The 8,687-nt window shown below is 44.7% G+C and overlaps 1 non-coding gene across 1 annotated transcript; it reads right to left on the bottom strand.

The window, feature by feature from the left end:
• Positions 1-6,754: 6,754 nt before the first annotated feature.
• LOC122678572 lies at positions 6,755-6,877 on the bottom strand. The gene has a single exon (XR_006336225.1). It is a non-coding gene; the product is annotated as a small nucleolar RNA SNORA26 (small nucleolar RNA).
• Positions 6,878-8,687: the final 1,810 nt, after the last annotated feature.

The raw sequence follows: 8,687 nt of genomic DNA, 5'->3' as shown, positions 1-8,687 counted from the left end.
CTCAGGGTGTTCAGAAGCAGCGTCACAAGGTCCTCGGCTCACTAGGCATGTTTTCCTTAGTGCTGAGCCATGGGGACCCTGGCTGGTTATTCCTCAACGGCAGGAAAGGCCCTCTGCCTTTCGCCCTGCTCATGAGACCATATCTCTGACTCTTTCCAGACCCACCGGTAGATGTGGAGGAGGGCCCAGATCCTCCTCAGCAGACAGGGAGCTGGGAAGAAGGGGCGCAGGCCCATCCTTCCGGCTGTTTTAAGGACCTCTGGTGGCTTCGCTGCTTGCATGTCTCCTGGAAGGCAAGGGTCACAGGACTGGATGAGAAGTCAGGATTCTGGGGACCAGACCTGGTTAGATCTGCAGTGAGGAGAGTTACTCTCTGAGCTCAGATACAGCTACAAAGGGAGGGGAATGGTCCTTGCCCCTGCCTTGCTGACTGTAAAAAGCCAGGAGAGGAAAGCCTACCACAGTGTTTTCAAATCTGCAAAGTTCTTCCTAAGGGCAACCTTCAGATTCTCGCTCAATAGACCAGAAATAGGAGACCCTGGGCCTCTCCTACTGCTTCCGTGGGCCTGAGGAGCTGAGCCTGTGTTCAAGTTGCTCCTGCAGGTGGTTGTTAACGCAGATGGACTCCTCTAGGCGCTAGTGCAGATTCCAGATTTCACCAAGATGTTCCTCTAGCAGGTCAGCCCCTTCAGCCACCGAGCAGGACAGGAGGAGGTGGGGATGGAGCACCCTGGTCACTAGTGGGGCCCAACTGGAGGTGTTGCTTGGCCAGCAAAATACCTAAAGATCACCATCCTCTCTCATGCAGACATCCAGAAGTTTAGGTGAGCTTGCTTGAAGAGTAAACTGGCTTCAAACACAGGACAGGTGATGCTAAGCAAGCCCCACTGGCCTCCTCCCATACAGAGGTATGTGTAAGGGAGTTGTAATACATGGCCAGTTACCTGGGCAACTGGTAGGTGTAAGGCGTTTCCCATTGTCTAGAAAAATAACTGAAGGCTGTGGATCTCGGTCTAGACCCTAGACAGGTGTGACCTTTGCCTGAGTTGACTTGAGGGTACTAGGGAGGAGCTCAGTTAACCTTAATTCCTCTCCTTGCACTGACCCTCGACTGAACATTGCTATGCAAGGAACAATGCTCTTCCTCCACCCTTAGAGAGAAGGCCTAACGTAAAAGTGGGTATCTCATGGGCTTCCCTGGTGGCCCCGTGATTAAGAATATGCCTGCCAATGGAGGGGACATGAGTTTGATACCTGGACCAGGAAGATTCCACATGCTGCAGGGCAACAAAGACCATGTGTTCACCACAGCTAGTGAAGCTCATATGCTTTATTGTCCTGGCTCCATAACAAAAGAAGGGACCACAATGAGAAGCCTGTGCACCATAACTAGAGAGTAACCTCCACTTGCTGCAACTAGAGCAAGGTCCTGCATAGCAATGAAGACCCAGCACAGCCAAAAATAATAAATAAATAAAGTTTAAAACGTTAGTACCTCATGTCAACTCATCCTGTGTGGTTAATGATTGGTACTCAACAATTCCCTCAAATAACTTTTATTATGGAAGGAAGAAAGCTCCCTCAACTTTTCCAAAGAGATCTGTGATGTGGTCTTTGGGAGCAAAAATGATTGTACTGATGTCTGCTGTTTAATGTTTCAACTAACCATCCCTTGCCTCATCAAGGCCATTGCCTTTGGTTGCTAAAGTTTTGAATATTTGCCATCTCCAGTGCTTTCAGCAGGTAAGCCAGGTGAATTTGCTTTTCCAAAGGAGATTGGCCAATTCTATGTCCTGTTATTTGCAAACAGACCTTAAAATGCCTTTTCTTAGCTCTTCTTCCTGCAACCCTGATTTGGAAGTGCCAGTTCAATCTCAGTCACAATTATCTACTCCTCCATAAATGACTGCACCTGTGTTTGCATAAAACCATCTCTAGTATGACATTATCTTTGTCTGTATGGCACTGAAGTAGGAATCTGACAGCTGATTAGAGAGTTGGAAAAAACACCTCATGGAAAAGAACAAAAGATGCAGGAAAGAGCAGTGGGTGGGGTGCTGATGACAGACTCCATCAAATATCTCATTTTACCTGGGGACAGCCTTTTTCTGAGAATCCCAGTTCTCTTCTGTTGGAACTGGGCTGCATCCCAGCATTCACATGTGTGGCTGCGCCTCTCCACCAGGTGGAGACCAGGGAGCTAGGAGTTAGAAGGAGAGTTTGAATTGGGTTGGTACACAGGGCACGTTCATGGGGTTAGATCTGTGTAGAAACAGCCCCACATTCTGTTATAACTCTTGATGATGGAAGATGTTCTGTGAATGTTGGCACCTGGCATTCTGGAAGGGTCTGAGAGTGGGCTGCGAGGGTACCAGGGTGCAGGGACCGAGAAGGATGTGATGAGAGCACAGAGGTAGTGACTGACTCGCTCACACCCCTGCTCTGCTGCGAGGCCCAGGGTGGGGAGGATGAGGGGTGCACTTGGAAGGACTTGGCACTGCTAGGGCCCTTCCTTTTCCTCACTCTGTGAGCAGGGTCTAGAGGAGAAATGGAGGAGGATGCCCTGGTAGAAAAGAGATGGATCCTAAATGAGACTTCATTTCACAGGCTGACCCACTCAGCTTTGTGTTTACCTGTGGGTTTGGAGTGAAGCTGGCACATGGAGGAGCCTGAGGATAGGTCTCCAGTTATGCTCACTTCCTGAGGTCTCATCATGTACCACTGGCCACTGCTGCCCAGTTCTGTCCTGGAAGAGAGTGGGGCTGGGCAGGGTTGGGCACCATCCTACAAAGGAGACATTTTCCCTTGAGAAGCCACCTTGACAAGGGACTTGTTTTACTTAAGCTGAGTCATGCCTGTTGCTGCTACGATTTCAAGGTCTTCATTCTCGGCCATTTGTTTAATGTTGGGGCTTTTTCCTTCATGAGAACCTCCCTGGAATTTTTGTCTGAAATGCAGTTTCTCGAGTCTTACCCCCAAGTTTACCACGGAGCCTGTAGTGTCTCTGGTGTAGATTTCCTATACTGTGCAGCCAGCACCCAGGGATTGGGACCTGTCTCCTCTATGATATCACAGATAATCATCCAAGGTTAGTACTACTTTCTCTATTTTACATGATACATTCTTCTCCATTATACATGAGATCCATATGCTCAAAGAGAGTAATGAAATCACCATGCAAAGCAGACTTGGTATTTTGGTGGAGTTGGAATTTGCATCTTGGACTTCTGTCACCAGGCCTGTGCTTTCATTGTTTTCACATAGACACAGGGTAGGATCGGTGGAAATCGGGTAGGGAGCAGAAGACCTCAGTAAGAGTTAGTGATTCCTGGTAACTAGTATGGATCTGCTTGACAAGTATTTACTGAATATTCTATGTGGCAGGCTTTGAAGAGACTTCAGGTGGAGGTTAACTGAGGCACAGAGAAGGCCTGGCTCTCAGGAACATGGCCTCTAACACAGGAGCCAGATGTTTTACAGAGAAGCACATCTAATTTTAAAATACAGACTGTGACATATTTAACATTCATGCATTCCTTGGTCCCACTGTGTCCACCAAGTTGGTGGGACTACTGGGAGGAGTTTGGGCTTCTGGTGATTCAGATGGTAAAGAATCTGCCTGCAATGCAGGAGACCTGAGTTCAATCCCTGGGTCAGGAAGATACCCTGGAGAAAGAAATGCTAATTATAAATACAGGACTATTGAAAACAGATGAAATTCTTTTGGGGAAATGTTAGTCAGGTATTTTTATTTTAGGAAGGAAAATAAGAAGAATGTTTGATCAAATGTCCCCTGAAATTTAGCCATGGGTTCCTGGTGCTTTTGAATACAAAAACTTGTGGTCAAGGTTTGTGTGGCAGCTATGCTGCATAAGGGTGTGGGAATTTAGGCAAAATCTCCATATCTCTCTGGGCCTCAGTTTCCCCATCTGTAAGAGAAGGTTATTCCAATTCTCCAAATTCCTTTCCTGTTTATTTTCTGAGTTCATAAGAGACTGAGATGCATGTTAAATGTGCACTGGGATCTGTAGCCAAGACTTGATCTTGGTTCCTTCTCTGTGTGTCTCCTATAGGAGCCTCAACTTGGCCCACACACTGGAAACACAGAAAGGAGAGAGGGGATGGACGAAATGAAATCAGCAGGTTCAGAGGATGAGAAAACCCAAAGAGAAGCAAGATAATGGTCGAGGAGCTGTTTGCCAAGGGAGGTGAGGATAAGGACAAGTTGAGCTTGGAAAGTTCAACAGGAAGTGAGGAATGCACAGCATCATCTAAGTTCTCAAGGAGCAAGAGCTGAGCAAGAAGGACCAGGAGAGTAACTTAGTCCACAGTGAACTTGTGCACCTGCCGAGGAGATGCACATGACAGATCCAGTTGGCTTATACTGCTAGGAGCACCAATTCCAGGAGGAGGAGGATGAGACCCTGAGGCTCTGCCCTAGACCCCCAGCCTGAAACGTGGAAGCACCCACACATGGATGTCCTCCAAGTAAGTGTGCAATAAGGTGGATAAATGGTGTTTGGAGAAAATTAGAGATCTTCATTCTTATCAGGGGCCAGGATAATGGGACTCATTTCTGAAGTAGAGATGGTAATGATATTCTTCTGCAGTTACAATTTTGAGGCTTTACACACATCATCTCTTAGCTATATGTTGAATGCTTAATTTGCAGACAAGAAAGAGTATGTATACTGTTCCAGTGTATAAATTTGTTAAAAATGCAAATTCATCTAAACTGGCAATGGTTGCTTGGGGCTAAGAGTTGAGGGCATGATGCACTGCAAAGGGGGACAAGGAAAGTTGTGGCCAATGGAAACACCCTGCATCTTGATTCTGGCTGTGGTTTCCATATTGTATACATTTATCAAAATGCATTTAGTTGTATATTTTTAAACGGCACAGTCAAGAAGACTCATATAAAAATCTACCACATTTCTCCATACCAGCAGTATTAGGAAATGAAATTCAGTAAAACATAATAGAGAGAAACATCCATGATCATTTAATGCTTAAGAATACAGATACTGACGACTCCTGAAAACTATTGCTAAGAGAAATTAAAGAAGACCTAAATAAACAGAAATATACATTATATTCATAGATTGGAAGACAATATTTTTAGAATGTTAAATCCTTGTTCTTCTGAATAGTATTGCAGCTGGCATTTGGGGGGAGGTATAGTTTTGCAGGCAAATTATAACATGTAAGTGGAAATCAAAGTATGTCAATTAGCCAAGATGCAGAGTTAAGTTTGAGGATTTACTCTACTAGATTTCAAAACAAGTTAGCCAGGAAGGAGAATTAAGTTGGAGGATTTACTCTACTAGATTTCAAAACTCAGGTTAAAACTACAGTAAGTAAGAGACTATACTGGTGTAAGTAAACAGAACACAAATGAATGAAAGAGGAAAGAGTAGAAAAGTTACCCACACCCATATTCGGTTTTTTAATAAAGTCATCAGTATGCATCACGGGGTAATGATAGACTTTTCTGAAAAATATCTGTTGTGAAAAACAGTATCAAGTGAGAAATTATTAATACATTGGGGAAGTTTTCGGTAGAAATGCAGTATAGGGGAAGGAAACAGCTATTTGGAAGAATCTGACACAAGAGTGAACTGGAAAATGTGGGCTGGGGTTTCGGAGTAGAAGGGACGCTACCCGGGTGTGGCTCCAGCACTTACAGCAAGGGGGTCTTGGCCCGTTAGAGACCCTCTCTGTGCCTCAGTTTCTTGAACTGCAAAGCATCAGAGAGTTATGTTTTTGGCACCAGTCAATTTTGAACACTAGAAGTACCATAAATGAAATAATCATCCCCTCGGATCATGAGGGAGGTCAATGAAATCAGTGGGTAAAACTAAGTGCACACCTGAGTACCTTTAACAAATAGATTCCAGGTCCCGCCTCAACTCACTGAACCACAGTTGCTTCAGGAGAGGACTGGGCACTTGTCTGGGTGCTAGCTCAGATTAGTGATTCTTACAATGATCAGCTTGGGGACAGAACACAGTGATCTGTATAACTTTTACCCAAACACAGAAGTAGGACAGAGCAGAAGCACAGGGGTGTTTCCAATCCAGTGACTAAAGCAGAGGACTGTTGAAAGACTCTAGAGTTGAAGGACTAGGCCCATCTGACCCCATTTTACTCTTGTCCAGTTTACAGCAGAGACACAAGTCCTTGGGGACACATGCCTGTGGCAGCTGACCATCCACCTTGAGGAAAGTGAGAGGCCGAATTTTTAATTCAGTCTGGTTTTGAGTGAAAGCTAAATTCACCCTTGTTTGCTCATTGATGGGACCAATCTTCTCCAAGCTGCCACTTTCTAAAAAATAAATTGCATTGCTATAAATGTACTCTTCAACAAAGATGTTTGTTAGCAAATTTTATAAATACCCAAGCCACCTAACAAGAAGCCAAAAAGTTAGCAAGAGTGTTCAATTTCAGGAGAGTTCAGCCTGATAGAGCACAGTCACTGATAGAAAAGATTCTTGAGTTGAAGGGAAGTGATCCCTTTCTGTCCTGGGACATCCTGCTAACTTCAGTGGGCTGGGAAAGCAGCTGCCCATTCTAACAGACGGGATTCTCAGGTGGCGCTAGTGGTAAAGAACCCACCTGCTAATGTAGGACACGGAAGAGACATGGTTTTTTGTTTTTCTTTTTATTGTCAAATCAAAGGCAAGTTTAAATTTAATGACTTTGGTATTAACTATACACATGCTAGTAAGTGCTAGGACGTAAAATCTTCTGATTCAGTTGTGACTCCAGACAGGATCCAGAGAGGAGTTCTAAAAATCTCTTCTCTGGGTTTTATGGAGACTTTCTTTACCCTCTTGTGTTAGCCTCTTAAGGCACTGCATCAGCCTTAAAAGGGCAATGGAAAGGGTGAATAGACACGGTTTTGATCCCTGGTCAGGAAGATTCCCTGGAGGAAGAAATGGCAAGCCACTCCAGTGTTCTTGCATGGGAAATTCCATGAGCAGAGGAGGCTGGAGGGCTACAGTCCATGGGATCACAAAGAGTCGGACACGGCTGAAGCAACTTAGCACACACACAATCTGACAGACGGGCTGCTCTTGCCTCCAGATGGTGTCTGGTGTCCTGAAACATGTCAGCGCTCAGGGAGCCTTTAGAAGGGCCCAGCCATCACTTCTTCTGTTGCTCAGTGCATAGAAATGGTTCAGTTGAAAAAAGGTAGGGCTCTAGGAATAAAGTCAGGTCACAGAGAAAAAGAGGAGTATGAAATGGGGTAAAGGCAGGATAAAAACAATAGAATTCTCCTACCTACAAAATACAAAGCAATAGCTTACTTGCCTTGATAAAATGTTTTTTTATTTTAACTTTGGTTGAATAAACTTTTTAATGTACTTCTTCTACAATGATGTCACCTTCAATGATTACGATAAAGGAAAGTATCATAATATGTGTGAAATGCCTGGCACGGTATCAGTCAATGAACTGTACCGGTTATGCACTTCTGTTAGGGTGGCAAAATTCATCCCAGTTTGACCTCAAGTCAGATACCCTCTGTGAGCTTTTTTGGTTTCATCCTATTTATAATGAAGAAATTTGACACATTTTTCTTTCCCCCACAGAATGTCATGCCCCACAGCAGCCGGAAAGTAGATTCCCTTAAAGCCTTGGCTGAATCTCACACAGCAATTATCCCTAAACATTGTAGTTGGAGGATTGTTTGGGGGTGTGGGGAAGATAAGCTTTCATAAATAGTTGTTCCAGGTTTGTATCTTTTACCTTAACATGAACAAATGCTCAGTGGCCTGTTGTTACACACATTTCACCCTCCATCCAGGTTAGACCAACAGCTAAACTGAAGAGACGGATGCTATAGGGGTTCCCCAAGTCTCAGACTCACAAGACCCAGGTCGGAAGAGATGCTAGGGGAATGAGCAGTTGGTTCAGACCATCACTGTCCCAGGGCTGCCTGTCTCTCTTTCCTCAAATTCAGCTTCTATGTCACTGAACACAATGCTTATGTTCACTTTGGATCATCATGATCCCTGACCTATGACCTTGAACTCAACCATACTCTGTATCTGGAACACAAACACAGGTCAATGGCAGGAGGAAAACTCAAAGAGATGGTCAAAGTGTGTGCCACAAACACTGCTCTGGAGCCCTGGTCTGTTCAATATGTGGGTGAACTGAATGAACACAGAACGATAGCAGGAGGCTGTCAGATCTTCCTAAACAGACAGGCACCACCATGTATTCAGTGGCTCAGGGGTAAAGAATCAGCCGGCAATGCAAGAGACACAGGAGATGCGGGATCAATCCTCTGCCAGGAAGATCCCCTGGAAGAGGGCAGGGCAACCCACTCCAGGATTCTTGCAAGGAGAATCCCCATAGAGAGAGGAGCCTGACGGGCTAGTGTCCTGGGATCGCAAAGAGTCAGACAAGAATGAAGTGATGGCACAAGCACACCACGTTTTCTAGGATATACACATAGACTCTTCTAGTCACTTTGACAGCTTGGAAAGAGCTCTTGTGAGGCTACAGTGACATACATAAGTGAAAGTATGAAATGTAGTGTTTAGTAATATTAAAAAAAAAAACAAATAGAACAACCCAGACCCAGAGGAAGAATTTAGAAAGTAGGGATATCAGACTTAAGTTTATTCTGAATACAACACGCTGCCCAGCAAAGAGAAGAAAATGACATAACAACA

Source organism: Cervus elaphus, chromosome 20 (assembly GCF_910594005.1).
Source record: "Cervus elaphus chromosome 20, mCerEla1.1, whole genome shotgun sequence".
Taxonomy (NCBI): Eukaryota; Metazoa; Chordata; class Mammalia; order Artiodactyla; family Cervidae; genus Cervus; species Cervus elaphus.
The sequence above is the reverse complement of the archived record's forward strand: the minus strand, read 5'-3'. Positions and strand labels throughout refer to the sequence as shown.